The 26060-nt window shown below is 50.7% G+C and overlaps 54 non-coding genes across 54 annotated transcripts; all 54 read left to right on the top strand.

Moving 5' to 3' along the window:
* Nucleotides 1-266: 266 nt before the first annotated feature.
* On the top strand, nucleotides 267-348 carry Trnas-aga (transfer RNA serine (anticodon AGA)). The gene has a single exon. It is a non-coding gene; the product is annotated as a tRNA-Ser (tRNA).
* A 345-nt stretch (nucleotides 349-693) lies between these two features.
* Nucleotides 694-766, top strand: Trnak-uuu (transfer RNA lysine (anticodon UUU)). The gene has a single exon. It is a non-coding gene; the product is annotated as a tRNA-Lys (tRNA).
* Nucleotides 767-904: 138 nt separating this feature from the next.
* Trnas-cga (transfer RNA serine (anticodon CGA)) lies at nucleotides 905-986 on the top strand. Its single transcript has one exon. It is a non-coding gene; the product is annotated as a tRNA-Ser (tRNA).
* Nucleotides 987-1727: 741 nt separating this feature from the next.
* Nucleotides 1728-1809, top strand: Trnas-aga (transfer RNA serine (anticodon AGA)). Its single transcript has one exon. It is a non-coding gene; the product is annotated as a tRNA-Ser (tRNA).
* Nucleotides 1810-2154: 345 nt separating this feature from the next.
* On the top strand, nucleotides 2155-2227 carry Trnak-uuu (transfer RNA lysine (anticodon UUU)). The gene has a single exon. It is a non-coding gene; the product is annotated as a tRNA-Lys (tRNA).
* A 138-nt stretch (nucleotides 2228-2365) lies between these two features.
* Trnas-cga (transfer RNA serine (anticodon CGA)) lies at nucleotides 2366-2447 on the top strand. Its single transcript has one exon. It is a non-coding gene; the product is annotated as a tRNA-Ser (tRNA).
* A 740-nt stretch (nucleotides 2448-3187) lies between these two features.
* Nucleotides 3188-3269, top strand: Trnas-aga (transfer RNA serine (anticodon AGA)). The gene has a single exon. It is a non-coding gene; the product is annotated as a tRNA-Ser (tRNA).
* Nucleotides 3270-3614: 345 nt separating this feature from the next.
* On the top strand, nucleotides 3615-3687 carry Trnak-uuu (transfer RNA lysine (anticodon UUU)). The gene has a single exon. It is a non-coding gene; the product is annotated as a tRNA-Lys (tRNA).
* A 138-nt stretch (nucleotides 3688-3825) lies between these two features.
* On the top strand, nucleotides 3826-3907 carry Trnas-cga (transfer RNA serine (anticodon CGA)). Its single transcript has one exon. It is a non-coding gene; the product is annotated as a tRNA-Ser (tRNA).
* Nucleotides 3908-4648: 741 nt separating this feature from the next.
* On the top strand, nucleotides 4649-4730 carry Trnas-aga (transfer RNA serine (anticodon AGA)). The gene has a single exon. It is a non-coding gene; the product is annotated as a tRNA-Ser (tRNA).
* A 345-nt stretch (nucleotides 4731-5075) lies between these two features.
* On the top strand, nucleotides 5076-5148 carry Trnak-uuu (transfer RNA lysine (anticodon UUU)). Its single transcript has one exon. It is a non-coding gene; the product is annotated as a tRNA-Lys (tRNA).
* Nucleotides 5149-5286: 138 nt separating this feature from the next.
* Nucleotides 5287-5368, top strand: Trnas-cga (transfer RNA serine (anticodon CGA)). The gene has a single exon. It is a non-coding gene; the product is annotated as a tRNA-Ser (tRNA).
* Nucleotides 5369-6108: 740 nt separating this feature from the next.
* Trnas-aga (transfer RNA serine (anticodon AGA)) lies at nucleotides 6109-6190 on the top strand. The gene has a single exon. It is a non-coding gene; the product is annotated as a tRNA-Ser (tRNA).
* A 345-nt stretch (nucleotides 6191-6535) lies between these two features.
* Trnak-uuu (transfer RNA lysine (anticodon UUU)) lies at nucleotides 6536-6608 on the top strand. The gene has a single exon. It is a non-coding gene; the product is annotated as a tRNA-Lys (tRNA).
* Nucleotides 6609-6746: 138 nt separating this feature from the next.
* Nucleotides 6747-6828, top strand: Trnas-cga (transfer RNA serine (anticodon CGA)). The gene has a single exon. It is a non-coding gene; the product is annotated as a tRNA-Ser (tRNA).
* A 740-nt stretch (nucleotides 6829-7568) lies between these two features.
* Trnas-aga (transfer RNA serine (anticodon AGA)) lies at nucleotides 7569-7650 on the top strand. Its single transcript has one exon. It is a non-coding gene; the product is annotated as a tRNA-Ser (tRNA).
* Nucleotides 7651-7995: 345 nt separating this feature from the next.
* Trnak-uuu (transfer RNA lysine (anticodon UUU)) lies at nucleotides 7996-8068 on the top strand. Its single transcript has one exon. It is a non-coding gene; the product is annotated as a tRNA-Lys (tRNA).
* A 138-nt stretch (nucleotides 8069-8206) lies between these two features.
* Nucleotides 8207-8288, top strand: Trnas-cga (transfer RNA serine (anticodon CGA)). The gene has a single exon. It is a non-coding gene; the product is annotated as a tRNA-Ser (tRNA).
* A 741-nt stretch (nucleotides 8289-9029) lies between these two features.
* On the top strand, nucleotides 9030-9111 carry Trnas-aga (transfer RNA serine (anticodon AGA)). Its single transcript has one exon. It is a non-coding gene; the product is annotated as a tRNA-Ser (tRNA).
* A 345-nt stretch (nucleotides 9112-9456) lies between these two features.
* Trnak-uuu (transfer RNA lysine (anticodon UUU)) lies at nucleotides 9457-9529 on the top strand. The gene has a single exon. It is a non-coding gene; the product is annotated as a tRNA-Lys (tRNA).
* Nucleotides 9530-9667: 138 nt separating this feature from the next.
* Trnas-cga (transfer RNA serine (anticodon CGA)) lies at nucleotides 9668-9749 on the top strand. Its single transcript has one exon. It is a non-coding gene; the product is annotated as a tRNA-Ser (tRNA).
* A 741-nt stretch (nucleotides 9750-10490) lies between these two features.
* Nucleotides 10491-10572, top strand: Trnas-aga (transfer RNA serine (anticodon AGA)). Its single transcript has one exon. It is a non-coding gene; the product is annotated as a tRNA-Ser (tRNA).
* Nucleotides 10573-10917: 345 nt separating this feature from the next.
* Nucleotides 10918-10990, top strand: Trnak-uuu (transfer RNA lysine (anticodon UUU)). The gene has a single exon. It is a non-coding gene; the product is annotated as a tRNA-Lys (tRNA).
* A 138-nt stretch (nucleotides 10991-11128) lies between these two features.
* Trnas-cga (transfer RNA serine (anticodon CGA)) lies at nucleotides 11129-11210 on the top strand. The gene has a single exon. It is a non-coding gene; the product is annotated as a tRNA-Ser (tRNA).
* Nucleotides 11211-11951: 741 nt separating this feature from the next.
* Trnas-aga (transfer RNA serine (anticodon AGA)) lies at nucleotides 11952-12033 on the top strand. The gene has a single exon. It is a non-coding gene; the product is annotated as a tRNA-Ser (tRNA).
* A 345-nt stretch (nucleotides 12034-12378) lies between these two features.
* Nucleotides 12379-12451, top strand: Trnak-uuu (transfer RNA lysine (anticodon UUU)). Its single transcript has one exon. It is a non-coding gene; the product is annotated as a tRNA-Lys (tRNA).
* A 138-nt stretch (nucleotides 12452-12589) lies between these two features.
* Nucleotides 12590-12671, top strand: Trnas-cga (transfer RNA serine (anticodon CGA)). The gene has a single exon. It is a non-coding gene; the product is annotated as a tRNA-Ser (tRNA).
* A 740-nt stretch (nucleotides 12672-13411) lies between these two features.
* Trnas-aga (transfer RNA serine (anticodon AGA)) lies at nucleotides 13412-13493 on the top strand. Its single transcript has one exon. It is a non-coding gene; the product is annotated as a tRNA-Ser (tRNA).
* A 345-nt stretch (nucleotides 13494-13838) lies between these two features.
* Nucleotides 13839-13911, top strand: Trnak-uuu (transfer RNA lysine (anticodon UUU)). Its single transcript has one exon. It is a non-coding gene; the product is annotated as a tRNA-Lys (tRNA).
* A 138-nt stretch (nucleotides 13912-14049) lies between these two features.
* Trnas-cga (transfer RNA serine (anticodon CGA)) lies at nucleotides 14050-14131 on the top strand. The gene has a single exon. It is a non-coding gene; the product is annotated as a tRNA-Ser (tRNA).
* Nucleotides 14132-14872: 741 nt separating this feature from the next.
* On the top strand, nucleotides 14873-14954 carry Trnas-aga (transfer RNA serine (anticodon AGA)). The gene has a single exon. It is a non-coding gene; the product is annotated as a tRNA-Ser (tRNA).
* A 345-nt stretch (nucleotides 14955-15299) lies between these two features.
* Trnak-uuu (transfer RNA lysine (anticodon UUU)) lies at nucleotides 15300-15372 on the top strand. The gene has a single exon. It is a non-coding gene; the product is annotated as a tRNA-Lys (tRNA).
* A 138-nt stretch (nucleotides 15373-15510) lies between these two features.
* Trnas-cga (transfer RNA serine (anticodon CGA)) lies at nucleotides 15511-15592 on the top strand. Its single transcript has one exon. It is a non-coding gene; the product is annotated as a tRNA-Ser (tRNA).
* Nucleotides 15593-16332: 740 nt separating this feature from the next.
* On the top strand, nucleotides 16333-16414 carry Trnas-aga (transfer RNA serine (anticodon AGA)). Its single transcript has one exon. It is a non-coding gene; the product is annotated as a tRNA-Ser (tRNA).
* A 345-nt stretch (nucleotides 16415-16759) lies between these two features.
* Nucleotides 16760-16832, top strand: Trnak-uuu (transfer RNA lysine (anticodon UUU)). The gene has a single exon. It is a non-coding gene; the product is annotated as a tRNA-Lys (tRNA).
* A 138-nt stretch (nucleotides 16833-16970) lies between these two features.
* Nucleotides 16971-17052, top strand: Trnas-cga (transfer RNA serine (anticodon CGA)). Its single transcript has one exon. It is a non-coding gene; the product is annotated as a tRNA-Ser (tRNA).
* Nucleotides 17053-17793: 741 nt separating this feature from the next.
* Trnas-aga (transfer RNA serine (anticodon AGA)) lies at nucleotides 17794-17875 on the top strand. Its single transcript has one exon. It is a non-coding gene; the product is annotated as a tRNA-Ser (tRNA).
* Nucleotides 17876-18220: 345 nt separating this feature from the next.
* Trnak-uuu (transfer RNA lysine (anticodon UUU)) lies at nucleotides 18221-18293 on the top strand. Its single transcript has one exon. It is a non-coding gene; the product is annotated as a tRNA-Lys (tRNA).
* A 138-nt stretch (nucleotides 18294-18431) lies between these two features.
* Nucleotides 18432-18513, top strand: Trnas-cga (transfer RNA serine (anticodon CGA)). Its single transcript has one exon. It is a non-coding gene; the product is annotated as a tRNA-Ser (tRNA).
* Nucleotides 18514-19254: 741 nt separating this feature from the next.
* On the top strand, nucleotides 19255-19336 carry Trnas-aga (transfer RNA serine (anticodon AGA)). Its single transcript has one exon. It is a non-coding gene; the product is annotated as a tRNA-Ser (tRNA).
* Nucleotides 19337-19681: 345 nt separating this feature from the next.
* Trnak-uuu (transfer RNA lysine (anticodon UUU)) lies at nucleotides 19682-19754 on the top strand. The gene has a single exon. It is a non-coding gene; the product is annotated as a tRNA-Lys (tRNA).
* Nucleotides 19755-19892: 138 nt separating this feature from the next.
* Nucleotides 19893-19974, top strand: Trnas-cga (transfer RNA serine (anticodon CGA)). The gene has a single exon. It is a non-coding gene; the product is annotated as a tRNA-Ser (tRNA).
* Nucleotides 19975-20715: 741 nt separating this feature from the next.
* On the top strand, nucleotides 20716-20797 carry Trnas-aga (transfer RNA serine (anticodon AGA)). The gene has a single exon. It is a non-coding gene; the product is annotated as a tRNA-Ser (tRNA).
* A 345-nt stretch (nucleotides 20798-21142) lies between these two features.
* Trnak-uuu (transfer RNA lysine (anticodon UUU)) lies at nucleotides 21143-21215 on the top strand. Its single transcript has one exon. It is a non-coding gene; the product is annotated as a tRNA-Lys (tRNA).
* A 138-nt stretch (nucleotides 21216-21353) lies between these two features.
* Nucleotides 21354-21435, top strand: Trnas-cga (transfer RNA serine (anticodon CGA)). Its single transcript has one exon. It is a non-coding gene; the product is annotated as a tRNA-Ser (tRNA).
* A 741-nt stretch (nucleotides 21436-22176) lies between these two features.
* Nucleotides 22177-22258, top strand: Trnas-aga (transfer RNA serine (anticodon AGA)). The gene has a single exon. It is a non-coding gene; the product is annotated as a tRNA-Ser (tRNA).
* Nucleotides 22259-22603: 345 nt separating this feature from the next.
* Nucleotides 22604-22676, top strand: Trnak-uuu (transfer RNA lysine (anticodon UUU)). The gene has a single exon. It is a non-coding gene; the product is annotated as a tRNA-Lys (tRNA).
* A 138-nt stretch (nucleotides 22677-22814) lies between these two features.
* Nucleotides 22815-22896, top strand: Trnas-cga (transfer RNA serine (anticodon CGA)). Its single transcript has one exon. It is a non-coding gene; the product is annotated as a tRNA-Ser (tRNA).
* Nucleotides 22897-23637: 741 nt separating this feature from the next.
* Nucleotides 23638-23719, top strand: Trnas-aga (transfer RNA serine (anticodon AGA)). Its single transcript has one exon. It is a non-coding gene; the product is annotated as a tRNA-Ser (tRNA).
* Nucleotides 23720-24064: 345 nt separating this feature from the next.
* Trnak-uuu (transfer RNA lysine (anticodon UUU)) lies at nucleotides 24065-24137 on the top strand. The gene has a single exon. It is a non-coding gene; the product is annotated as a tRNA-Lys (tRNA).
* A 138-nt stretch (nucleotides 24138-24275) lies between these two features.
* On the top strand, nucleotides 24276-24357 carry Trnas-cga (transfer RNA serine (anticodon CGA)). Its single transcript has one exon. It is a non-coding gene; the product is annotated as a tRNA-Ser (tRNA).
* Nucleotides 24358-25098: 741 nt separating this feature from the next.
* On the top strand, nucleotides 25099-25180 carry Trnas-aga (transfer RNA serine (anticodon AGA)). The gene has a single exon. It is a non-coding gene; the product is annotated as a tRNA-Ser (tRNA).
* A 345-nt stretch (nucleotides 25181-25525) lies between these two features.
* Trnak-uuu (transfer RNA lysine (anticodon UUU)) lies at nucleotides 25526-25598 on the top strand. Its single transcript has one exon. It is a non-coding gene; the product is annotated as a tRNA-Lys (tRNA).
* Nucleotides 25599-25736: 138 nt separating this feature from the next.
* Trnas-cga (transfer RNA serine (anticodon CGA)) lies at nucleotides 25737-25818 on the top strand. Its single transcript has one exon. It is a non-coding gene; the product is annotated as a tRNA-Ser (tRNA).
* Nucleotides 25819-26060: the final 242 nt, after the last annotated feature.

Here is a 26060-nt window from a genome sequence, read left to right as displayed (position 1 = left end):
ACGACACGCGAATCACTCAAACACCATGCAGCATGTACCACAATGCTCGGCCGAGGGACCGGGTAGCTCAGTCGGTAGAGCGCTAGACTTTCAACCAAAGGGTCCCGGGTTCAAGCCCCCGTCCAGGCGAAAATTGATACACTGTCGTAACGGCTAATGTGCTGGCAACGGAAGCACTACAGAAACGAGTGAGGCCATGTCGTGTTCTTACGTCAGATTGCTTGAAAAGGAGCAGTTGCACTTGTCGAGAGACGCTTCTGCGACCGGCAGTCGTGGCCGAGTGGTTAAGGCGTCTGACTAGAAATCAGATTCCCTCTGGGAGCGTAGGTTCGAGTCCTACCGACTGCGTTTCTTTTTTGTGTCAAGAGGTGAAGAACATCTCCAACGGAACCGTGAAATGAGCGAATACGTGGGAAACACTGCATTCGAGACGCTTGTGAATTTTACAATTGTCCAGTGAGTGTCGACAAAACACGTAGCTCCTCTGCTGAGACGTACAAAATGCTGCAATTTCACTTTGCATCGTGTGTCAGCTTTCTTCGATAGGCTGTTACGAGGATAGCGTGATGAGTTTTTAGACAGCAGTCAGACGACGTTTAAACAGTATCAGCTCCACGCAACGACTACCCAACAGTAAAGGACATGAGGCAATGTGTCAATATGCCTAGAGGGAGGGGTGTTAAGGTAATGTGAGCCCGGATAGCTAAGTCGGTAGAGCATTAGGCTTTTAACCTAAGGGTCCAGGGTTCAAGTCCCTGTTCGGGCGGAAATTTTAATACCTTGGTAGCCGCACGTCTCGTAGCGGTGTAAGCACTACGGAAAAGAATGCTGCTACGCCGTTTCCTGGCACTGCAGTGCTTTAAACAGTAGCAGTTGCATGTGTCGGGAGGATCGTCCGCTAGTGGCAGTCGTGGCCGAGTGGTTAAGGCGTCTGACTCGAAATCAGATTCCCTCTGGGAGCGTAGGTTCGAATCCTACCGGCTGCGTGTGATTTTGCGTAAAAACGAGCAGAAATTTTCGCCCACATGTGACATGCGTGGGTGAAAGCGGATCCAAACCAGTGACACCATTCTCAACAAGACGGAAATTTATGTTTAAGAATACTGTTTCGCGACGGCCGCTGTCTGTTGCGGCTCTCGGTTCACCTCGCACGGACGCTAGTACTGCAGAAATCAGTCGCAGGCCCACGAATGCGCCCCCGTCATTTTGTCGCGCCGTCGCCGTGTTCGTGAGTACGCAGATGTGCTTCAAAGTGTTGGACAGAGCGAGCATTCATTTCTTTTTAAGAATCGCAATTCAATTCATTCGAGTGTGGCAAAAGCAGTGGTGCAGCGTTTCCTTTCTTAAGATCTCGCAGCTGCTTGCAAGTATGTCCATCGTTTAAGACGACAGAAAAGTAGCGTCAGCGGTGCGTCAGTGGGAAGTCGGTGAAGTCGCCATTGGAGCCGTAAGCCAGTAATTACGACACGCGAATCACTCAAACACCATGCAGCATGTACCACAATGCTCGGCCGAGGGACCGGGTAGCTCAGTCGGTAGAGCGCTAGACTTTCAACCAAAGGGTCCCGGGTTCAAGCCCCCGTCCAGGCGAAAATTGATACACTGTCGTAACGGCTAATGTGCTGGCAACGGAAGCACTACAGAAACGAGTGAGGCCATGTCGTGTTCTTACGTCAGATTGCTTGAAAAGGAGCAGTTGCACTTGTCGAGAGACGCTTCTGCGACCGGCAGTCGTGGCCGAGTGGTTAAGGCGTCTGACTAGAAATCAGATTCCCTCTGGGAGCGTAGGTTCGAGTCCTACCGACTGCGTTTCTTTTTTGTGTCAAGAGGTGAAGAACATCTCCAACGGAACCGTGAAATGAGCGAATACGTGGGAAACACTGCATTCGAGACGCTTGTGAATTTTACAATTGTCCAGTGAGTGTCGACAAAACACGTAGCTCCTCTGCTGAGACGTACAAAATGCTGCAATTTCACTTTGCATCGTGTGTCAGCTTTCTTCGATAGGCTGTTACGAGGATAGCGTGATGAGTTTTTAGACAGCAGTCAGACGACGTTTAAACAGTATCAGCTCCACGCAACGACTACCCAACAGTAAAGGACATGAGGCAATGTGTCAATATGCCTAGAGGGAGGGGTGTTAAGGTAATGTGAGCCCGGATAGCTCAGTCGGTAGAGCATTAGGCTTTTAACCTAAGGGTCCAGGGTTCAAGTCCCTGTTCGGGCGGAAATTTTAATACCTTGGTAGCCGCACGTCTCGTAGCGGTGTAAGCACTACGGAAAAGAATGCTGCTACGCCGTTTCCTGGCACTGCAGTGCTTTAAACAGTAGCAGTTGCATGTGTCGGGAGGATCGTCCGCTAGTGGCAGTCGTGGCCGAGTGGTTAAGGCGTCTGACTCGAAATCAGATTCCCTCTGGGAGCGTAGGTTCGAATCCTACCGGCTGCGTGTGATTTTGCGTAAAAACGAGCAGAAATTTTCGCCCACATGTGACATGCGTGGGTGAAAGCGGATCCAAACCAGTGACACCATTCTCAACAAGACGGAAATTTATGTTTAAGAATACTGTTTCGCGACGGCCGCTGTCTGTTGCGGCTCTCGGTTCACCTCGCACGGACGCTAGTACTGCAGAAATCAGTCGCAGGCCCACGAATGCGCCCCCGTCATTTTGTCGCGCCGTCGCCGTGTTCGTGAGTACGCAGATGTGCTTCAAAGTGTTGGACAGAGCGAGCATTCATTTCTTTTTAAGAATCGCAATTCAATTCATTCGAGTGTGGCAAAAGCAGTGGTGCAGCGTTTCCTTTCTTAAGATCTCGCAGCTGCTTGCAAGTATGTCCATCGTTTAAGACGACAGAAAAGTAGCGTCAGCGGTGCGTCAGTGGGAAGTCGGTGAAGTCGCCATTGGAGCCGTAAGCCAGTAATTACGACACGCGAATCACTCAAACACCATGCAGCATGTACCACAATGCTCGGCCGAGGGACCGGTAGCTCAGTCGGTAGAGCGCTAGACTTTCAACCAAAGGGTCCCGGGTTCAAGCCCCCGTCCAGGCGAAAATTGATACACTGTCGTAACGGCTAATGTGCTGGCAACGGAAGCACTACAGAAACGAGTGAGGCCATGTCGTGTTCTTACGTCAGATTGCTTGAAAAGGAGCAGTTGCACTTGTCGAGAGACGCTTCTGCGACCGGCAGTCGTGGCCGAGTGGTTAAGGCGTCTGACTAGAAATCAGATTCCCTCTGGGAGCGTAGGTTCGAGTCCTACCGACTGCGTTTCTTTTTTGTGTCAAGAGGTGAAGAACATCTCCAACGGAACCGTGAAATGAGCGAATACGTGGGAAACACTGCATTCGAGACGCTTGTGAATTTTACAATTGTCCAGTGAGTGTCGACAAAACACGTAGCTCCTCTGCTGAGACGTACAAAATGCTGCAATTTCACTTTGCATCGTGTGTCAGCTTTCTTCGATAGGCTGTTACGAGGATAGCGTGATGAGTTTTTAGACAGCAGTCAGACGACGTTTAAACAGTATCAGCTCCACGCAACGACTACCCAACAGTAAAGGACATGAGGCAATGTGTCAATATGCCTAGAGGGAGGGGTGTTAAGGTAATGTGAGCCCGGATAGCTCAGTCGGTAGAGCATTAGGCTTTTAACCTAAGGGTCCAGGGTTCAAGTCCCTGTTCGGGCGGAAATTTTAATACCTTGGTAGCCGCACGTCTCGTAGCGGTGTAAGCACTACGGAAAAGAATGCTGCTACGCCGTTTCCTGGCACTGCAGTGCTTTAAACAGTAGCAGTTGCATGTGTCGGGAGGATCGTCCGCTAGTGGCAGTCGTGGCCGAGTGGTTAAGGCGTCTGACTCGAAATCAGATTCCCTCTGGGAGCGTAGGTTCGAATCCTACCGGCTGCGTGTGATTTTGCGTAAAAACGAGCAGAAATTTTCGCCCACATGTGACATGCGTGGGTGAAAGCGGATCCAAACCAGTGACACCATTCTCAACAAGACGGAAATTTATGTTTAAGAATACTGTTTCGCGACGGCCGCTGTCTGTTGCGGCTCTCGGTTCACCTCGCACGGACGCTAGTACTGCAGAAATCAGTCGCAGGCCCACGAATGCGCCCCCGTCATTTTGTCGCGCCGTCGCCGTGTTCGTGAGTACGCAGATGTGCTTCAAAGTGTTGGACAGAGCGAGCATTCATTTCTTTTTAAGAATCGCAATTCAATTCATTCGAGTGTGGCAAAAGCAGTGGTGCAGCGTTTCCTTTCTTAAGATCTCGCAGCTGCTTGCAAGTATGTCCATCGTTTAAGACGACAGAAAAGTAGCGTCAGCGGTGCGTCAGTGGGAAGTCGGTGAAGTCGCCATTGGAGCCGTAAGCCAGTAATTACGACACGCGAATCACTCAAACACCATGCAGCATGTACCACAATGCTCGGCCGAGGGACCGGGTAGCTCAGTCGGTAGAGCGCTAGACTTTCAACCAAAGGGTCCCGGGTTCAAGCCCCCGTCCAGGCGAAAATTGATACACTGTCGTAACGGCTAATGTGCTGGCAACGGAAGCACTACAGAAACGAGTGAGGCCATGTCGTGTTCTTACGTCAGATTGCTTGAAAAGGAGCAGTTGCACTTGTCGAGAGACGCTTCTGCGACCGGCAGTCGTGGCCGAGTGGTTAAGGCGTCTGACTAGAAATCAGATTCCCTCTGGGAGCGTAGGTTCGAGTCCTACCGACTGCGTTTCTTTTTTGTGTCAAGAGGTGAAGAACATCTCCAACGGAACCGTGAAATGAGCGAATACGTGGGAAACACTGCATTCGAGACGCTTGTGAATTTTACAATTGTCCAGTGAGTGTCGACAAAACACGTAGCTCCTCTGCTGAGACGTACAAAATGCTGCAATTTCACTTTGCATCGTGTGTCAGCTTTCTTCGATAGGCTGTTACGAGGATAGCGTGATGAGTTTTTAGACAGCAGTCAGACGACGTTTAAACAGTATCAGCTCCACGCAACGACTACCCAACAGTAAAGGACATGAGGCAATGTGTCAGTATGCCTAGAGGGAGGGGTGTTAAGGTAATGTGAGCCCGGATAGCTCAGTCGGTAGAGCATTAGGCTTTTAACCTAAGGGTCCAGGGTTCAAGTCCCTGTTCGGGCGGAAATTTTAATACCTTGGTAGCCGCACGTCTCGTAGCGGTGTAAGCACTACGGAAAAGAATGCTGCTACGCCGTTTCCTGGCACTGCAGTGCTTTAAACAGTAGCAGTTGCATGTGTCGGGAGGATCGTCCGCTAGTGGCAGTCGTGGCCGAGTGGTTAAGGCGTCTGACTCGAAATCAGATTCCCTCTGGGAGCGTAGGTTCGAATCCTACCGGCTGCGTGTGATTTTGCGTAAAAACGAGCAGAAATTTTCGCCCACATGTGACATGCGTGGGTGAAAGCGGATCCAAACCAGTGACACCATTCTCAACAAGACGGAAATTTATGTTTAAGAATACTGTTTCGCGACGGCCGCTGTCTGTTGCGGCTCTCGGTTCACCTCGCACGGACGCTAGTACTGCAGAAATCAGTCGCAGGCCCACGAATGCGCCCCCGTCATTTTGTCGCGCCGTCGCCGTGTTCGTGAGTACGCAGATGTGCTTCAAAGTGTTGGACAGAGCGAGCATTCATTTCTTTTTAAGAATCGCAATTCAATTCATTCGAGTGTGGCAAAAGCAGTGGTGCAGCGTTTCCTTTCTTAAGATCTCGCAGCTGCTTGCAAGTATGTCCATCGTTTAAGACGACAGAAAAGTAGCGTCAGCGGTGCGTCAGTGGGAAGTCGGTGAAGTCGCCATTGGAGCCGTAAGCCAGTAATTACGACACGCGAATCACTCAAACACCATGCAGCATGTACCACAATGCTCGGCCGAGGGACCGGTAGCTCAGTCGGTAGAGCGCTAGACTTTCAACCAAAGGGTCCCGGGTTCAAGCCCCCGTCCAGGCGAAAATTGATACACTGTCGTAACGGCTAATGTGCTGGCAACGGAAGCACTACAGAAACGAGTGAGGCCATGTCGTGTTCTTACGTCAGATTGCTTGAAAAGGAGCAGTTGCACTTGTCGAGAGACGCTTCTGCGACCGGCAGTCGTGGCCGAGTGGTTAAGGCGTCTGACTAGAAATCAGATTCCCTCTGGGAGCGTAGGTTCGAGTCCTACCGACTGCGTTTCTTTTTTGTGTCAAGAGGTGAAGAACATCTCCAACGGAACCGTGAAATGAGCGAATACGTGGGAAACACTGCATTCGAGACGCTTGTGAATTTTACAATTGTCCAGTGAGTGTCGACAAAACACGTAGCTCCTCTGCTGAGACGTACAAAATGCTGCAATTTCACTTTGCATCGTGTGTCAGCTTTCTTCGATAGGCTGTTACGAGGATAGCGTGATGAGTTTTTAGACAGCAGTCAGACGACGTTTAAACAGTATCAGCTCCACGCAACGACTACCCAACAGTAAAGGACATGAGGCAATGTGTCAATATGCCTAGAGGGAGGGGTGTTAAGGTAATGTGAGCCCGGATAGCTCAGTCGGTAGAGCATTAGGCTTTTAACCTAAGGGTCCAGGGTTCAAGTCCCTGTTCGGGCGGAAATTTTAATACCTTGGTAGCCGCACGTCTCGTAGCGGTGTAAGCACTACGGAAAAGAATGCTGCTACGCCGTTTCCTGGCACTGCAGTGCTTTAAACAGTAGCAGTTGCATGTGTCGGGAGGATCGTCCGCTAGTGGCAGTCGTGGCCGAGTGGTTAAGGCGTCTGACTCGAAATCAGATTCCCTCTGGGAGCGTAGGTTCGAATCCTACCGGCTGCGTGTGATTTTGCGTAAAAACGAGCAGAAATTTTCGCCCACATGTGACATGCGTGGGTGAAAGCGGATCCAAACCAGTGACACCATTCTCAACAAGACGGAAATTTATGTTTAAGAATACTGTTTCGCGACGGCCGCTGTCTGTTGCGGCTCTCGGTTCACCTCGCACGGACGCTAGTACTGCAGAAATCAGTCGCAGGCCCACGAATGCGCCCCCGTCATTTTGTCGCGCCGTCGCCGTGTTCGTGAGTACGCAGATGTGCTTCAAAGTGTTGGACAGAGCGAGCATTCATTTCTTTTTAAGAATCGCAATTCAATTCATTCGAGTGTGGCAAAAGCAGTGGTGCAGCGTTTCCTTTCTTAAGATCTCGCAGCTGCTTGCAAGTATGTCCATCGTTTAAGACGACAGAAAAGTAGCGTCAGCGGTGCGTCAGTGGGAAGTCGGTGAAGTCGCCATTGGAGCCGTAAGCCAGTAATTACGACACGCGAATCACTCAAACACCATGCAGCATGTACCACAATGCTCGGCCGAGGGACCGGTAGCTCAGTCGGTAGAGCGCTAGACTTTCAACCAAAGGGTCCCGGGTTCAAGCCCCCGTCCAGGCGAAAATTGATACACTGTCGTAACGGCTAATGTGCTGGCAACGGAAGCACTACAGAAACGAGTGAGGCCATGTCGTGTTCTTACGTCAGATTGCTTGAAAAGGAGCAGTTGCACTTGTCGAGAGACGCTTCTGCGACCGGCAGTCGTGGCCGAGTGGTTAAGGCGTCTGACTAGAAATCAGATTCCCTCTGGGAGCGTAGGTTCGAGTCCTACCGACTGCGTTTCTTTTTTGTGTCAAGAGGTGAAGAACATCTCCAACGGAACCGTGAAATGAGCGAATACGTGGGAAACACTGCATTCGAGACGCTTGTGAATTTTACAATTGTCCAGTGAGTGTCGACAAAACACGTAGCTCCTCTGCTGAGACGTACAAAATGCTGCAATTTCACTTTGCATCGTGTGTCAGCTTTCTTCGATAGGCTGTTACGAGGATAGCGTGATGAGTTTTTAGACAGCAGTCAGACGACGTTTAAACAGTATCAGCTCCACGCAACGACTACCCAACAGTAAAGGACATGAGGCAATGTGTCAATATGCCTAGAGGGAGGGGTGTTAAGGTAATGTGAGCCCGGATAGCTCAGTCGGTAGAGCATTAGGCTTTTAACCTAAGGGTCCAGGGTTCAAGTCCCTGTTCGGGCGGAAATTTTAATACCTTGGTAGCCGCACGTCTCGTAGCGGTGTAAGCACTACGGAAAAGAATGCTGCTACGCCGTTTCCTGGCACTGCAGTGCTTTAAACAGTAGCAGTTGCATGTGTCGGGAGGATCGTCCGCTAGTGGCAGTCGTGGCCGAGTGGTTAAGGCGTCTGACTCGAAATCAGATTCCCTCTGGGAGCGTAGGTTCGAATCCTACCGGCTGCGTGTGATTTTGCGTAAAAACGAGCAGAAATTTTCGCCCACATGTGACATGCGTGGGTGAAAGCGGATCCAAACCAGTGACACCATTCTCAACAAGACGGAAATTTATGTTTAAGAATACTGTTTCGCGACGGCCGCTGTCTGTTGCGGCTCTCGGTTCACCTCGCACGGACGCTAGTACTGCAGAAATCAGTCGCAGGCCCACGAATGCGCCCCCGTCATTTTGTCGCGCCGTCGCCGTGTTCGTGAGTACGCAGATGTGCTTCAAAGTGTTGGACAGAGCGAGCATTCATTTCTTTTTAAGAATCGCAATTCAATTCATTCGAGTGTGGCAAAAGCAGTGGTGCAGCGTTTCCTTTCTTAAGATCTCGCAGCTGCTTGCAAGTATGTCCATCGTTTAAGACGACAGAAAAGTAGCGTCAGCGGTGCGTCAGTGGGAAGTCGGTGAAGTCGCCATTGGAGCCGTAAGCCAGTAATTACGACACGCGAATCACTCAAACACCATGCAGCATGTACCACAATGCTCGGCCGAGGGACCGGGTAGCTCAGTCGGTAGAGCGCTAGACTTTCAACCAAAGGGTCCCGGGTTCAAGCCCCCGTCCAGGCGAAAATTGATACACTGTCGTAACGGCTAATGTGCTGGCAACGGAAGCACTACAGAAACGAGTGAGGCCATGTCGTGTTCTTACGTCAGATTGCTTGAAAAGGAGCAGTTGCACTTGTCGAGAGACGCTTCTGCGACCGGCAGTCGTGGCCGAGTGGTTAAGGCGTCTGACTAGAAATCAGATTCCCTCTGGGAGCGTAGGTTCGAGTCCTACCGACTGCGTTTCTTTTTTGTGTCAAGAGGTGAAGAACATCTCCAACGGAACCGTGAAATGAGCGAATACGTGGGAAACACTGCATTCGAGACGCTTGTGAATTTTACAATTGTCCAGTGAGTGTCGACAAAACACGTAGCTCCTCTGCTGAGACGTACAAAATGCTGCAATTTCACTTTGCATCGTGTGTCAGCTTTCTTCGATAGGCTGTTACGAGGATAGCGTGATGAGTTTTTAGACAGCAGTCAGACGACGTTTAAACAGTATCAGCTCCACGCAACGACTACCCAACAGTAAAGGACATGAGGCAATGTGTCAATATGCCTAGAGGGAGGGGTGTTAAGGTAATGTGAGCCCGGATAGCTAAGTCGGTAGAGCATTAGGCTTTTAACCTAAGGGTCCAGGGTTCAAGTCCCTGTTCGGGCGGAAATTTTAATACCTTGGTAGCCGCACGTCTCGTAGCGGTGTAAGCACTACGGAAAAGAATGCTGCTACGCCGTTTCCTGGCACTGCAGTGCTTTAAACAGTAGCAGTTGCATGTGTCGGGAGGATCGTCCGCTAGTGGCAGTCGTGGCCGAGTGGTTAAGGCGTCTGACTCGAAATCAGATTCCCTCTGGGAGCGTAGGTTCGAATCCTACCGGCTGCGTGTGATTTTGCGTAAAAACGAGCAGAAATTTTCGCCCACATGTGACATGCGTGGGTGAAAGCGGATCCAAACCAGTGACACCATTCTCAACAAGACGGAAATTTATGTTTAAGAATACTGTTTCGCGACGGCCGCTGTCTGTTGCGGCTCTCGGTTCACCTCGCACGGACGCTAGTACTGCAGAAATCAGTCGCAGGCCCACGAATGCGCCCCCGTCATTTTGTCGCGCCGTCGCCGTGTTCGTGAGTACGCAGATGTGCTTCAAAGTGTTGGACAGAGCGAGCATTCATTTCTTTTTAAGAATCGCAATTCAATTCATTCGAGTGTGGCAAAAGCAGTGGTGCAGCGTTTCCTTTCTTAAGATCTCGCAGCTGCTTGCAAGTATGTCCATCGTTTAAGACGACAGAAAAGTAGCGTCAGCGGTGCGTCAGTGGGAAGTCGGTGAAGTCGCCATTGGAGCCGTAAGCCAGTAATTACGACACGCGAATCACTCAAACACCATGCAGCATGTACCACAATGCTCGGCCGAGGGACCGGGTAGCTCAGTCGGTAGAGCGCTAGACTTTCAACCAAAGGGTCCCGGGTTCAAGCCCCCGTCCAGGCGAAAATTGATACACTGTCGTAACGGCTAATGTGCTGGCAACGGAAGCACTACAGAAACGAGTGAGGCCATGTCGTGTTCTTACGTCAGATTGCTTGAAAAGGAGCAGTTGCACTTGTCGAGAGACGCTTCTGCGACCGGCAGTCGTGGCCGAGTGGTTAAGGCGTCTGACTAGAAATCAGATTCCCTCTGGGAGCGTAGGTTCGAGTCCTACCGACTGCGTTTCTTTTTTGTGTCAAGAGGTGAAGAACATCTCCAACGGAACCGTGAAATGAGCGAATACGTGGGAAACACTGCATTCGAGACGCTTGTGAATTTTACAATTGTCCAGTGAGTGTCGACAAAACACGTAGCTCCTCTGCTGAGACGTACAAAATGCTGCAATTTCACTTTGCATCGTGTGTCAGCTTTCTTCGATAGGCTGTTACGAGGATAGCGTGATGAGTTTTTAGACAGCAGTCAGACGACGTTTAAACAGTATCAGCTCCACGCAACGACTACCCAACAGTAAAGGACATGAGGCAATGTGTCAGTATGCCTAGAGGGAGGGGTGTTAAGGTAATGTGAGCCCGGATAGCTCAGTCGGTAGAGCATTAGGCTTTTAACCTAAGGGTCCAGGGTTCAAGTCCCTGTTCGGGCGGAAATTTTAATACCTTGGTAGCCGCACGTCTCGTAGCGGTGTAAGCACTACGGAAAAGAATGCTGCTACGCCGTTTCCTGGCACTGCAGTGCTTTAAACAGTAGCAGTTGCATGTGTCGGGAGGATCGTCCGCTAGTGGCAGTCGTGGCCGAGTGGTTAAGGCGTCTGACTCGAAATCAGATTCCCTCTGGGAGCGTAGGTTCGAATCCTACCGGCTGCGTGTGATTTTGCGTAAAAACGAGCAGAAATTTTCGCCCACATGTGACATGCGTGGGTGAAAGCGGATCCAAACCAGTGACACCATTCTCAACAAGACGGAAATTTATGTTTAAGAATACTGTTTCGCGACGGCCGCTGTCTGTTGCGGCTCTCGGTTCACCTCGCACGGACGCTAGTACTGCAGAAATCAGTCGCAGGCCCACGAATGCGCCCCCGTCATTTTGTCGCGCCGTCGCCGTGTTCGTGAGTACGCAGATGTGCTTCAAAGTGTTGGACAGAGCGAGCATTCATTTCTTTTTAAGAATCGCAATTCAATTCATTCGAGTGTGGCAAAAGCAGTGGTGCAGCGTTTCCTTTCTTAAGATCTCGCAGCTGCTTGCAAGTATGTCCATCGTTTAAGACGACAGAAAAGTAGCGTCAGCGGTGCGTCAGTGGGAAGTCGGTGAAGTCGCCATTGGAGCCGTAAGCCAGTAATTACGACACGCGAATCACTCAAACACCATGCAGCATGTACCACAATGCTCGGCCGAGGGACCGGGTAGCTCAGTCGGTAGAGCGCTAGACTTTCAACCAAAGGGTCCCGGGTTCAAGCCCCCGTCCAGGCGAAAATTGATACACTGTCGTAACGGCTAATGTGCTGGCAACGGAAGCACTACAGAAACGAGTGAGGCCATGTCGTGTTCTTACGTCAGATTGCTTGAAAAGGAGCAGTTGCACTTGTCGAGAGACGCTTCTGCGACCGGCAGTCGTGGCCGAGTGGTTAAGGCGTCTGACTAGAAATCAGATTCCCTCTGGGAGCGTAGGTTCGAGTCCTACCGACTGCGTTTCTTTTTTGTGTCAAGAGGTGAAGAACATCTCCAACGGAACCGTGAAATGAGCGAATACGTGGGAAACACTGCATTCGAGACGCTTGTGAATTTTACAATTGTCCAGTGAGTGTCGACAAAACACGTAGCTCCTCTGCTGAGACGTACAAAATGCTGCAATTTCACTTTGCATCGTGTGTCAGCTTTCTTCGATAGGCTGTTACGAGGATAGCGTGATGAGTTTTTAGACAGCAGTCAGAGGACGTTTAAACAGTATCAGCTCCACGCAACGACTACCCAACAGTAAAGGACATGAGGCAATGTGTCAGTATGCCTAGAGGGAGGGGTGTTAAGGTAATGTGAGCCCGGATAGCTCAGTCGGTAGAGCATTAGGCTTTTAACCTAAGGGTCCAGGGTTCAAGTCCCTGTTCGGGCGGAAATTTTAATACCTTGGTAGCCGCACGTCTCGTAGCGGTGTAAGCACTACGGAAAAGAATGCTGCTACGCCGTTTCCTGGCACTGCAGTGCTTTAAACAGTAGCAGTTGCATGTGTCGGGAGGATCGTCCGCTAGTGGCAGTCGTGGCCGAGTGGTTAAGGCGTCTGACTCGAAATCAGATTCCCTCTGGGAGCGTAGGTTCGAATCCTACCGGCTGCGTGTGATTTTGCGTAAAAACGAGCAGAAATTTTCGCCCACATGTGACATGCGTGGGTGAAAGCGGATCCAAACCAGTGACACCATTCTCAACAAGACGGAAATTTATGTTTAAGAATACTGTTTCGCGACGGCCGCTGTCTGTTGCGGCTCTCGGTTCACCTCGCACGGACGCTAGTACTGCAGAAATCAGTCGCAGGCCCACGAATGCGCCCCCGTCATTTTGTCGCGCCGTCGCCGTGTTCGTGAGTACGCAGATGTGCTTCAAAGTGTTGGACAGAGCGAGCATTCATTTCTTTTTAAGAATCGCAATTCAATTCATTCGAGTGTGGCAAAAGCAGTGGTGCAGCGTTTCCTTTCTTAAGATCTCGCAGCTGCTTGCAAGTATGTCCATCGTTTAAGACGACAGAAAAGTAGCGTCAGCGGTGCGTCAGTGGGAAGTCGGTGAAGTCGCCATTGGAGCCGTAAGCCAGTAATTACGACACGCGAATCACTCAAACACCATGCAGCATGTACCACAATGCTCGGCCGAGGGACCGGTAGCTCAGTCGGTAGAGCGCTAGACTTTCAACCAAAGGGTCCCGGGTTCAAGCCCCCGTCCAGGCGAAAATTGATACACTGTCGTAACGGCTAATGTGCTGGCAACGGAAGCACTACAGAAACGAGTGAGGCCATGTCGTGTTCTTACGTCAGATTGCTTGAAAAGGAGCAGTTGCACTTGTCGAGAGACGCTTCTGCGACCGGCAGTCGTGGCCGAGTGGTTAAGGCGTCTGACTAGAAATCAGATTCCCTCTGGGAGCGTAGGTTCGAGTCCTACCGACTGCGTTTCTTTTTTGTGTCAAGAGGTGAAGAACATCTCCAACGGAACCGTGAAATGAGCGAATACGTGGGAAACACTGCATTCGAGACGCTTGTGAATTTTACAATTGTCCAGTGAGTGTCGACAAAACACGTAGCTCCTCTGCTGAGACGTACAAAATGCTGCAATTTCACTTTGCATCGTGTGTCAGCTTTCTTCGATAGGCTGTTACGAGGATAGCGTGATGAGTTTTTAGACAGCAGTCAGACGACGTTTAAACAGTATCAGCTCCACGCAACGACTACCCAACAGTAAAGGACATGAGGCAATGTGTCAATATGCCTAGAGGGAGGGGTGTTAAGGTAATGTGAGCCCGGATAGCTCAGTCGGTAGAGCATTAGGCTTTTAACCTAAGGGTCCAGGGTTCAAGTCCCTGTTCGGGCGGAAATTTTAATACCTTGGTAGCCGCACGTCTCGTAGCGGTGTAAGCACTACGGAAAAGAATGCTGCTACGCCGTTTCCTGGCACTGCAGTGCTTTAAACAGTAGCAGTTGCATGTGTCGGGAGGATCGTCCGCTAGTGGCAGTCGTGGCCGAGTGGTTAAGGCGTCTGACTCGAAATCAGATTCCCTCTGGGAGCGTAGGTTCGAATCCTACCGGCTGCGTGTGATTTTGCGTAAAAACGAGCAGAAATTTTCGCCCACATGTGACATGCGTGGGTGAAAGCGGATCCAAACCAGTGACACCATTCTCAACAAGACGGAAATTTATGTTTAAGAATACTGTTTCGCGACGGCCGCTGTCTGTTGCGGCTCTCGGTTCACCTCGCACGGACGCTAGTACTGCAGAAATCAGTCGCAGGCCCACGAATGCGCCCCCGTCATTTTGTCGCGCCGTCGCCGTGTTCGTGAGTACGCAGATGTGCTTCAAAGTGTTGGACAGAGCGAGCATTCATTTCTTTTTAAGAATCGCAATTCAATTCATTCGAGTGTGGCAAAAGCAGTGGTGCAGCGTTTCCTTTCTTAAGATCTCGCAGCTGCTTGCAAGTATGTCCATCGTTTAAGACGACAGAAAAGTAGCGTCAGCGGTGCGTCAGTGGGAAGTCGGTGAAGTCGCCATTGGAGCCGTAAGCCAGTAATTACGACACGCGAATCACTCAAACACCATGCAGCATGTACCACAATGCTCGGCCGAGGGACCGGGTAGCTCAGTCGGTAGAGCGCTAGACTTTCAACCAAAGGGTCCCGGGTTCAAGCCCCCGTCCAGGCGAAAATTGATACACTGTCGTAACGGCTAATGTGCTGGCAACGGAAGCACTACAGAAACGAGTGAGGCCATGTCGTGTTCTTACGTCAGATTGCTTGAAAAGGAGCAGTTGCACTTGTCGAGAGACGCTTCTGCGACCGGCAGTCGTGGCCGAGTGGTTAAGGCGTCTGACTAGAAATCAGATTCCCTCTGGGAGCGTAGGTTCGAGTCCTACCGACTGCGTTTCTTTTTTGTGTCAAGAGGTGAAGAACATCTCCAACGGAACCGTGAAATGAGCGAATACGTGGGAAACACTGCATTCGAGACGCTTGTGAATTTTACAATTGTCCAGTGAGTGTCGACAAAACACGTAGCTCCTCTGCTGAGACGTACAAAATGCTGCAATTTCACTTTGCATCGTGTGTCAGCTTTCTTCGATAGGCTGTTACGAGGATAGCGTGATGAGTTTTTAGACAGCAGTCAGAGGACGTTTAAACAGTATCAGCTCCACGCAACGACTACCCAACAGTAAAGGACATGAGGCAATGTGTCAGTATGCCTAGAGGGAGGGGTGTTAAGGTAATGTGAGCCCGGATAGCTCAGTCGGTAGAGCATTAGGCTTTTAACCTAAGGGTCCAGGGTTCAAGTCCCTGTTCGGGCGGAAATTTTAATACCTTGGTAGCCGCACGTCTCGTAGCGGTGTAAGCACTACGGAAAAGAATGCTGCTACGCCGTTTCCTGGCACTGCAGTGCTTTAAACAGTAGCAGTTGCATGTGTCGGGAGGATCGTCCGCTAGTGGCAGTCGTGGCCGAGTGGTTAAGGCGTCTGACTCGAAATCAGATTCCCTCTGGGAGCGTAGGTTCGAATCCTACCGGCTGCGTGTGATTTTGCGTAAAAACGAGCAGAAATTTTCGCCCACATGTGACATGCGTGGGTGAAAGCGGATCCAAACCAGTGACACCATTCTCAACAAGACGGAAATTTATGTTTAAGAATACTGTTTCGCGACGGCCGCTGTCTGTTGCGGCTCTCGGTTCACCTCGCACGGACGCTAGTACTGCAGAAATCAGTCGCAGGCCCACGAATGCGCCCCCGTCATTTTGTCGCGCCGTCGCCGTGTTCGTGAGTACGCAGATGTGCTTCAAAGTGTTGGACAGAGCGAGCATTCATTTCTTTTTAAGAATCGCAATTCAATTCATTCGAGTGTGGCAAAAGCAGTGGTGCAGCGTTTCCTTTCTTAAGATCTCGCAGCTGCTTGCAAGTATGTCCATCGTTTAAGACGACAGAAAAGTAGCGTCAGCGGTGCGTCAGTGGGAAGTCGGTGAAGTCGCCATTGGAGCCGTAAGCCAGTAATTACGACACGCGAATCACTCAAACACCATGCAGCATGTACCACAATGCTCGGCCGAGGGACCGGTAGCTCAGTCGGTAGAGCGCTAGACTTTCAACCAAAGGGTCCCGGGTTCAAGCCCCCGTCCAGGCGAAAATTGATACACTGTCGTAACGGCTAATGTGCTGGCAACGGAAGCACTACAGAAACGAGTGAGGCCATGTCGTGTTCTTACGTCAGATTGCTTGAAAAGGAGCAGTTGCACTTGTCGAGAGACGCTTCTGCGACCGGCAGTCGTGGCCGAGTGGTTAAGGCGTCTGACTAGAAATCAGATTCCCTCTGGGAGCGTAGGTTCGAGTCCTACCGACTGCGTTTCTTTTTTGTGTCAAGAGGTGAAGAACATCTCCAACGGAACCGTGAAATGAGCGAATACGTGGGAAACACTGCATTCGAGACGCTTGTGAATTTTACAATTGTCCAGTGAGTGTCGACAAAACACGTAGCTCCTCTGCTGAGACGTACAAAATGCTGCAATTTCACTTTGCATCGTGTGTCAGCTTTCTTCGATAGGCTGTTACGAGGATAGCGTGATGAGTTTTTAGACAGCAGTCAGACGACGTTTAAACAGTATCAGCTCCACGCAACGACTACCCAACAGTAAAGGACATGAGGCAATGTGTCAATATGCCTAGAGGGAGGGGTGTTAAGGTAATGTGAGCCCGGATAGCTCAGTCGGTAGAGCATTAGGCTTTTAACCTAAGGGTCCAGGGTTCAAGTCCCTGTTCGGGCGGAAATTTTAATACCTTGGTAGCCGCACGTCTCGTAGCGGTGTAAGCACTACGGAAAAGAATGCTGCTACGCCGTTTCCTGGCACTGCAGTGCTTTAAACAGTAGCAGTTGCATGTGTCGGGAGGATCGTCCGCTAGTGGCAGTCGTGGCCGAGTGGTTAAGGCGTCTGACTCGAAATCAGATTCCCTCTGGGAGCGTAGGTTCGAATCCTACCGGCTGCGTGTGATTTTGCGTAAAAACGAGCAGAAATTTTCGCCCACATGTGACATGCGTGGGTGAAAGCGGATCCAAACCAGTGACACCATTCTCAACAAGACGGAAATTTATGTTTAAGAATACTGTTTCGCGACGGCCGCTGTCTGTTGCGGCTCTCGGTTCACCTCGCACGGACGCTAGTACTGCAGAAATCAGTCGCAGGCCCACGAATGCGCCCCCGTCATTTTGTCGCGCCGTCGCCGTGTTCGTGAGTACGCAGATGTGCTTCAAAGTGTTGGACAGAGCGAGCATTCATTTCTTTTTAAGAATCGCAATTCAATTCATTCGAGTGTGGCAAAAGCAGTGGTGCAGCGTTTCCTTTCTTAAGATCTCGCAGCTGCTTGCAAGTATGTCCATCGTTTAAGACGACAGAAAAGTAGCGTCAGCGGTGCGTCAGTGGGAAGTCGGTGAAGTCGCCATTGGAGCCGTAAGCCAGTAATTACGACACGCGAATCACTCAAACACCATGCAGCATGTACCACAATGCTCGGCCGAGGGACCGGGTAGCTCAGTCGGTAGAGCGCTAGACTTTCAACCAAAGGGTCCCGGGTTCAAGCCCCCGTCCAGGCGAAAATTGATACACTGTCGTAACGGCTAATGTGCTGGCAACGGAAGCACTACAGAAACGAGTGAGGCCATGTCGTGTTCTTACGTCAGATTGCTTGAAAAGGAGCAGTTGCACTTGTCGAGAGACGCTTCTGCGACCGGCAGTCGTGGCCGAGTGGTTAAGGCGTCTGACTAGAAATCAGATTCCCTCTGGGAGCGTAGGTTCGAGTCCTACCGACTGCGTTTCTTTTTTGTGTCAAGAGGTGAAGAACATCTCCAACGGAACCGTGAAATGAGCGAATACGTGGGAAACACTGCATTCGAGACGCTTGTGAATTTTACAATTGTCCAGTGAGTGTCGACAAAACACGTAGCTCCTCTGCTGAGACGTACAAAATGCTGCAATTTCACTTTGCATCGTGTGTCAGCTTTCTTCGATAGGCTGTTACGAGGATAGCGTGATGAGTTTTTAGACAGCAGTCAGACGACGTTTAAACAGTATCAGCTCCACGCAACGACTACCCAACAGTAAAGGACATGAGGCAATGTGTCAATATGCCTAGAGGGAGGGGTGTTAAGGTAATGTGAGCCCGGATAGCTAAGTCGGTAGAGCATTAGGCTTTTAACCTAAGGGTCCAGGGTTCAAGTCCCTGTTCGGGCGGAAATTTTAATACCTTGGTAGCCGCACGTCTCGTAGCGGTGTAAGCACTACGGAAAAGAATGCTGCTACGCCGTTTCCTGGCACTGCAGTGCTTTAAACAGTAGCAGTTGCATGTGTCGGGAGGATCGTCCGCTAGTGGCAGTCGTGGCCGAGTGGTTAAGGCGTCTGACTCGAAATCAGATTCCCTCTGGGAGCGTAGGTTCGAATCCTACCGGCTGCGTGTGATTTTGCGTAAAAACGAGCAGAAATTTTCGCCCACATGTGACATGCGTGGGTGAAAGCGGATCCAAACCAGTGACACCATTCTCAACAAGACGGAAATTTATGTTTAAGAATACTGTTTCGCGACGGCCGCTGTCTGTTGCGGCTCTCGGTTCACCTCGCACGGACGCTAGTACTGCAGAAATCAGTCGCAGGCCCACGAATGCGCCCCCGTCATTTTGTCGCGCCGTCGCCGTGTTCGTGAGTACGCAGATGTGCTTCAAAGTGTTGGACAGAGCGAGCATTCATTTCTTTTTAAGAATCGCAATTCAATTCATTCGAGTGTGGCAAAAGCAGTGGTGCAGCGTTTCCTTTCTTAAGATCTCGCAGCTGCTTGCAAGTATGTCCATCGTTTAAGACGACAGAAAAGTAGCGTCAGCGGTGCGTCAGTGGGAAGTCGGTGAAGTCGCCATTGGAGCCGTAAGCCAGTAATTACGACACGCGAATCACTCAAACACCATGCAGCATGTACCACAATGCTCGGCCGAGGGACCGGGTAGCTCAGTCGGTAGAGCGCTAGACTTTCAACCAAAGGGTCCCGGGTTCAAGCCCCCGTCCAGGCGAAAATTGATACACTGTCGTAACGGCTAATGTGCTGGCAACGGAAGCACTACAGAAACGAGTGAGGCCATGTCGTGTTCTTACGTCAGATTGCTTGAAAAGGAGCAGTTGCACTTGTCGAGAGACGCTTCTGCGACCGGCAGTCGTGGCCGAGTGGTTAAGGCGTCTGACTAGAAATCAGATTCCCTCTGGGAGCGTAGGTTCGAGTCCTACCGACTGCGTTTCTTTTTTGTGTCAAGAGGTGAAGAACATCTCCAACGGAACCGTGAAATGAGCGAATACGTGGGAAACACTGCATTCGAGACGCTTGTGAATTTTACAATTGTCCAGTGAGTGTCGACAAAACACGTAGCTCCTCTGCTGAGACGTACAAAATGCTGCAATTTCACTTTGCATCGTGTGTCAGCTTTCTTCGATAGGCTGTTACGAGGATAGCGTGATGAGTTTTTAGACAGCAGTCAGACGACGTTTAAACAGTATCAGCTCCACGCAACGACTACCCAACAGTAAAGGACATGAGGCAATGTGTCAGTATGCCTAGAGGGAGGGGTGTTAAGGTAATGTGAGCCCGGATAGCTCAGTCGGTAGAGCATTAGGCTTTTAACCTAAGGGTCCAGGGTTCAAGTCCCTGTTCGGGCGGAAATTTTAATACCTTGGTAGCCGCACGTCTCGTAGCGGTGTAAGCACTACGGAAAAGAATGCTGCTACGCCGTTTCCTGGCACTGCAGTGCTTTAAACAGTAGCAGTTGCATGTGTCGGGAGGATCGTCCGCTAGTGGCAGTCGTGGCCGAGTGGTTAAGGCGTCTGACTCGAAATCAGATTCCCTCTGGGAGCGTAGGTTCGAATCCTACCGGCTGCGTGTGATTTTGCGTAAAAACGAGCAGAAATTTTCGCCCACATGTGACATGCGTGGGTGAAAGCGGATCCAAACCAGTGACACCATTCTCAACAAGACGGAAATTTATGTTTAAGAATACTGTTTCGCGACGGCCGCTGTCTGTTGCGGCTCTCGGTTCACCTCGCACGGACGCTAGTACTGCAGAAATCAGTCGCAGGCCCACGAATGCGCCCCCGTCATTTTGTCGCGCCGTCGCCGTGTTCGTGAGTACGCAGATGTGCTTCAAAGTGTTGGACAGAGCGAGCATTCATTTCTTTTTAAGAATCGCAATTCAATTCATTCGAGTGTGGCAAAAGCAGTGGTGCAGCGTTTCCTTTCTTAAGATCTCGCAGCTGCTTGCAAGTATGTCCATCGTTTAAGACGACAGAAAAGTAGCGTCAGCGGTGCGTCAGTGGGAAGTCGGTGAAGTCGCCATTGGAGCCGTAAGCCAGTAATTACGACACGCGAATCACTCAAACACCATGCAGCATGTACCACAATGCTCGGCCGAGGGACCGGGTAGCTCAGTCGGTAGAGCGCTAGACTTTCAACCAAAGGGTCCCGGGTTCAAGCCCCCGTCCAGGCGAAAATTGATACACTGTCGTAACGGCTAATGTGCTGGCAACGGAAGCACTACAGAAACGAGTGAGGCCATGTCGTGTTCTTACGTCAGATTGCTTGAAAAGGAGCAGTTGCACTTGTCGAGAGACGCTTCTGCGACCGGCAGTCGTGGCCGAGTGGTTAAGGCGTCTGACTAGAAATCAGATTCCCTCTGGGAGCGTAGGTTCGAGTCCTACCGACTGCGTTTCTTTTTTGTGTCAAGAGGTGAAGAACATCTCCAACGGAACCGTGAAATGAGCGAATACGTGGGAAACACTGCATTCGAGACGCTTGTGAATTTTACAATTGTCCAGTGAGTGTCGACAAAACACGTAGCTCCTCTGCTGAGACGTACAAAATGCTGCAATTTCACTTTGCATCGTGTGTCAGCTTTCTTCGATAGGCTGTTACGAGGATAGCGTGATGAGTTTTTAGACAGCAGTCAGACGACGTTTAAACAGTATCAGCTCCACGCAACGACTACCCAACAGTAAAGGACATGAGGCAATGTGTCAATATGCCTAGAGGGAGGGGTGTTAAGGTAATGTGAGCCCGGATAGCTAAGTCGGTAGAGCATTAGGCTTTTAACCTAAGGGTCCAGGGTTCAAGTCCCTGTTCGGGCGGAAATTTTAATACCTTGGTAGCCGCACGTCTCGTAGCGGTGTAAGCACTACGGAAAAGAATGCTGCTACGCCGTTTCCTGGCACTGCAGTGCTTTAAACAGTAGCAGTTGCATGTGTCGGGAGGATCGTCCGCTAGTGGCAGTCGTGGCCGAGTGGTTAAGGCGTCTGACTCGAAATCAGATTCCCTCTGGGAGCGTAGGTTCGAATCCTACCGGCTGCGTGTGATTTTGCGTAAAAACGAGCAGAAATTTTCGCCCACATGTGACATGCGTGGGTGAAAGCGGATCCAAACCAGTGACACCATTCTCAACAAGACGGAAATTTATGTTTAAGAATACTGTTTCGCGACGGCCGCTGTCTGTTGCGGCTCTCGGTTCACCTCGCACGGACGCTAGTACTGCAGAAATCAGTCGCAGGCCCACGAATGCGCCCCCGTCATTTTGTCGCGCCGTCGCCGTGTTCGTGAGTACGCAGATGTGCTTCAAAGTGTTGGACAGAGCGAGCATTCATTTCTTTTTAAGAATCGCAATTCAATTCATTCGAGTGTGGCAAAAGCAGTGGTGCAGCGTTTCCTTTCTTAAGATCTCGCAGCTGCTTGCAAGTATGTCCATCGTTTAAGACGACAGAAAAGTAGCGTCAGCGGTGCGTCAGTGGGAAGTCGGTGAAGTCGCCATTGGAGCCGTAAGCCAGTAATTACGACACGCGAATCACTCAAACACCATGCAGCATGTACCACAATGCTCGGCCGAGGGACCGGGTAGCTCAGTCGGTAGAGCGCTAGACTTTCAACCAAAGGGTCCCGGGTTCAAGCCCCCGTCCAGGCGAAAATTGATACACTGTCGTAACGGCTAATGTGCTGGCAACGGAAGCACTACAGAAACGAGTGAGGCCATGTCGTGTTCTTACGTCAGATTGCTTGAAAAGGAGCAGTTGCACTTGTCGAGAGACGCTTCTGCGACCGGCAGTCGTGGCCGAGTGGTTAAGGCGTCTGACTAGAAATCAGATTCCCTCTGGGAGCGTAGGTTCGAGTCCTACCGACTGCGTTTCTTTTTTGTGTCAAGAGGTGAAGAACATCTCCAACGGAACCGTGAAATGAGCGAATACGTGGGAAACACTGCATTCGAGACGCTTGTGAATTTTACAATTGTCCAGTGAGTGTCGACAAAACACGTAGCTCCTCTGCTGAGACGTACAAAATGCTGCAATTTCACTTTGCATCGTGTGTCAGCTTTCTTCGATAGGCTGTTACGAGGATAGCGTGATGAGTTTTTAGACAGCAGTCAGACGACGTTTAAACAGTATCAGCTCCACGCAACGACTACCCAACAGTAAAGGACATGAGGCAATGTGTCAGTATGCCTAGAGGGAGGGGTGTTAAGGTAATGTGAGCCCGGATAGCTCAGTCGGTAGAGCATTAGGCTTTTAACCTAAGGGTCCAGGGTTCAAGTCCCTGTTCGGGCGGAAATTTTAATACCTTGGTAGCCGCACGTCTCGTAGCGGTGTAAGCACTACGGAAAAGAATGCTGCTACGCCGTTTCCTGGCACTGCAGTGCTTTAAACAGTAGCAGTTGCATGTGTCGGGAGGATCGTCCGCTAGTGGCAGTCGTGGCCGAGTGGTTAAGGCGTCTGACTCGAAATCAGATTCCCTCTGGGAGCGTAGGTTCGAATCCTACCGGCTGCGTGTGATTTTGCGTAAAAACGAGCAGAAATTTTCGCCCACATGTGACATGCGTGGGTGAAAGCGGATCCAAACCAGTGACACCATTCTCAACAAGACGGAAATTTATGTTTAAGAATACTGTTTCGCGACGGCCGCTGTCTGTTGCGGCTCTCGGTTCACCTCGCACGGACGCTAGTACTGCAGAAATCAGTCGCAGGCCCACGAATGCGCCCCCGTCATTTTGTCGCGCCGTCGCCGTGTTCGTGAGTACGCAGATGTGCTTCAAAGTGTTGGACAGAGCGAGCATTCATTTCTTTTTAAGAATCGCAATTCAATTCATTCGAGTGTGGCAAAAGCAGTGGTGCAGCGTTTCCTTTCTTAAGATCTCGCAGCTGCTTGCAAGTATGTCCATCGTTTAAGACGACAGAAAAGTAGCGTCAGCGGTGCGTCAGTGGGAAGTCGGTGAAGTCGCCATTGGAGCCGTAAGCCAGTAATTACGACACGCGAATCACTCAAACACCATGCAGCATGTACCACAATGCTCGGCCGAGGGACCGGGTAGCTCAGTCGGTAGAGCGCTAGACTTTCAACCAAAGGGTCCCGGGTTCAAGCCCCCGTCCAGGCGAAAATTGATACACTGTCGTAACGGCTAATGTGCTGGCAACGGAAGCACTACAGAAACGAGTGAGGCCATGTCGTGTTCTTACGTCAGATTGCTTGAAAAGGAGCAGTTGCACTTGTCGAGAGACGCTTCTGCGACCGGCAGTCGTGGCCGAGTGGTTAAGGCGTCTGACTAGAAATCAGATTCCCTCTGGGAGCGTAGGTTCGAGTCCTACCGACTGCGTTTCTTTTTTGTGTCAAGAGGTGAAGAACATCTCCAACGGAACCGTGAAATGAGCGAATACGTGGGAAACACTGCATTCGAGACGCTTGTGAATTTTACAATTGTCCAGTGAGTGTCGACAAAACACGTAGCTCCTCTGCTGAGACGTACAAAATGCTGCAATTTCACTTTGCATCGTGTGTCAGCTTTCTTCGATAGGCTGTTACGAGGATAGCGTGATGAGTTTTTAGACAGCAGTCAGACGACGTTTAAACAGTATCAGCTCCACGCAACGACTACCCAACAGTAAAGGACATGAGGCAATGTGTCAGTATGCCTAGAGGGAGGGGTGTTAAGGTAATGTGAGCCCGGATAGCTCAGTCGGTAGAGCATTAGGCTTTTAACCTAAGGGTCCAGGGTTCAAGTCCCTGTTCGGGCGGAAATTTTAATACCTTGGTAGCCGCACGTCTCGTAGCGGTGTAAGCACTACGGAAAAGAATGCTGCTACGCCGTTTCCTGGCACTGCAGTGCTTTAAACAGTAGCAGTTGCATGTGTCGGGAGGATCGTCCGCTAGTGGCAGTCGTGGCCGAGTGGTTAAGGCGTCTGACTCGAAATCAGATTCCCTCTGGGAGCGTAGGTTCGAATCCTACCGGCTGCGTGTGATTTTGCGTAAAAACGAGCAGAAATTTTCGCCCACATGTGACATGCGTGGGTGAAAGCGGATCCAAACCAGTGACACCATTCTCAACAAGACGGAAATTTATGTTTAAGAATACTGTTTCGCGACGGCCGCTGTCTGTTGCGGCTCTCGGTTCACCTCGCACGGACGCTAGTACTGCAGAAATCAGTCGCAGGCCCACGAATGCGCCCCCGTCATTTTGTCGCGCCGTCGCCGTGTTCGTGAGTACGCAGATGTGCTTCAAAGTGTTGGACAGAGCGAGCATTCATTTCTTTTTAAGAATCGCAATTCAATTCATTCGAGTGTGGCAAAAGCAGTGGTGCAGCGTTTCCTTTCTTAAGATCTCGCAGCTGCTTGCAAGTATGTCCATCGTTTAAGACGACAGAAAAGTAGCGTCAGCGGTGCGTCAGTGGGAAGTCGGTGAAGTCGCCATTGGAGCCGTAAGCCAGTAATTACGACACGCGAATCACTCAAACACCATGCAGCATGTACCACAATGCTCGGCCGAGGGACCGGGTAGCTCAGTCGGTAGAGCGCTAGACTTTCAACCAAAGGGTCCCGGGTTCAAGCCCCCGTCCAGGCGAAAATTGATACACTGTCGTAACGGCTAATGTGCTGGCAACGGAAGCACTACAGAAACGAGTGAGGCCATGTCGTGTTCTTACGTCAGATTGCTTGAAAAGGAGCAGTTGCACTTGTCGAGAGACGCTTCTGCGACCGGCAGTCGTGGCCGAGTGGTTAAGGCGTCTGACTAGAAATCAGATTCCCTCTGGGAGCGTAGGTTCGAGTCCTACCGACTGCGTTTCTTTTTTGTGTCAAGAGGTGAAGAACATCTCCAACGGAACCGTGAAATGAGCGAATACGTGGGAAACACTGCATTCGAGACGCTTGTGAATTTTACAATTGTCCAGTGAGTGTCGACAAAACACGTAGCTCCTCTGCTGAGACGTACAAAATGCTGCAATTTCACTTTGCATCGTGTGTCAGCTTTCTTCGATAGGCTGTTACGAGGATAGCGTGATGAGTTTTTAGACAGCAGTCAGACGACGTTTAAACAGTATCAGCTCCACGCAACGACTACCCAACAGTAAAGGACATGAGGCAATGTGTCAGTATGCCTAGAGGGAGGGGTGTTAAGGTAATGTGAGCCCGGATAGCTCAGTCGGTAGAGCATTAGGCTTTTAACCTAAGGGTCCAGGGTTCAAGTCCCTGTTCGGGCGGAAATTTTAATACCTTGGTAGCCGCACGTCTCGTAGCGGTGTAAGCACTACGGAAAAGAATGCTGCTACGCCGTTTCCTGGCACTGCAGTGCTTTAAACAGTAGCAGTTGCATGTGTCGGGAGGATCGTCCGCTAGTGGCAGTCGTGGCCGAGTGGTTAAGGCGTCTGACTCGAAATCAGATTCCCTCTGGGAGCGTAGGTTCGAATCCTACCGGCTGCGTGTGATTTTGCGTAAAAACGAGCAGAAATTTTCGCCCACATGTGACATGCGTGGGTGAAAGCGGATCCAAACCAGTGACACCATTCTCAACAAGACGGAAATTTATGTTTAAGAATACTGTTTCGCGACGGCCGCTGTCTGTTGCGGCTCTCGGTTCACCTCGCACGGACGCTAGTACTGCAGAAATCAGTCGCAGGCCCACGAATGCGCCCCCGTCATTTTGTCGCGCCGTCGCCGTGTTC

The sequence above is a fragment of the Schistocerca nitens genome, chromosome 4 (assembly GCF_023898315.1).
Source record: "Schistocerca nitens isolate TAMUIC-IGC-003100 chromosome 4, iqSchNite1.1, whole genome shotgun sequence".
Classification (NCBI taxonomy): Eukaryota; Metazoa; Arthropoda; class Insecta; order Orthoptera; family Acrididae; genus Schistocerca; species Schistocerca nitens.
Note: the sequence above shows the minus strand (reverse complement) of the source record. Positions and strands in the feature narration are given on the sequence as shown.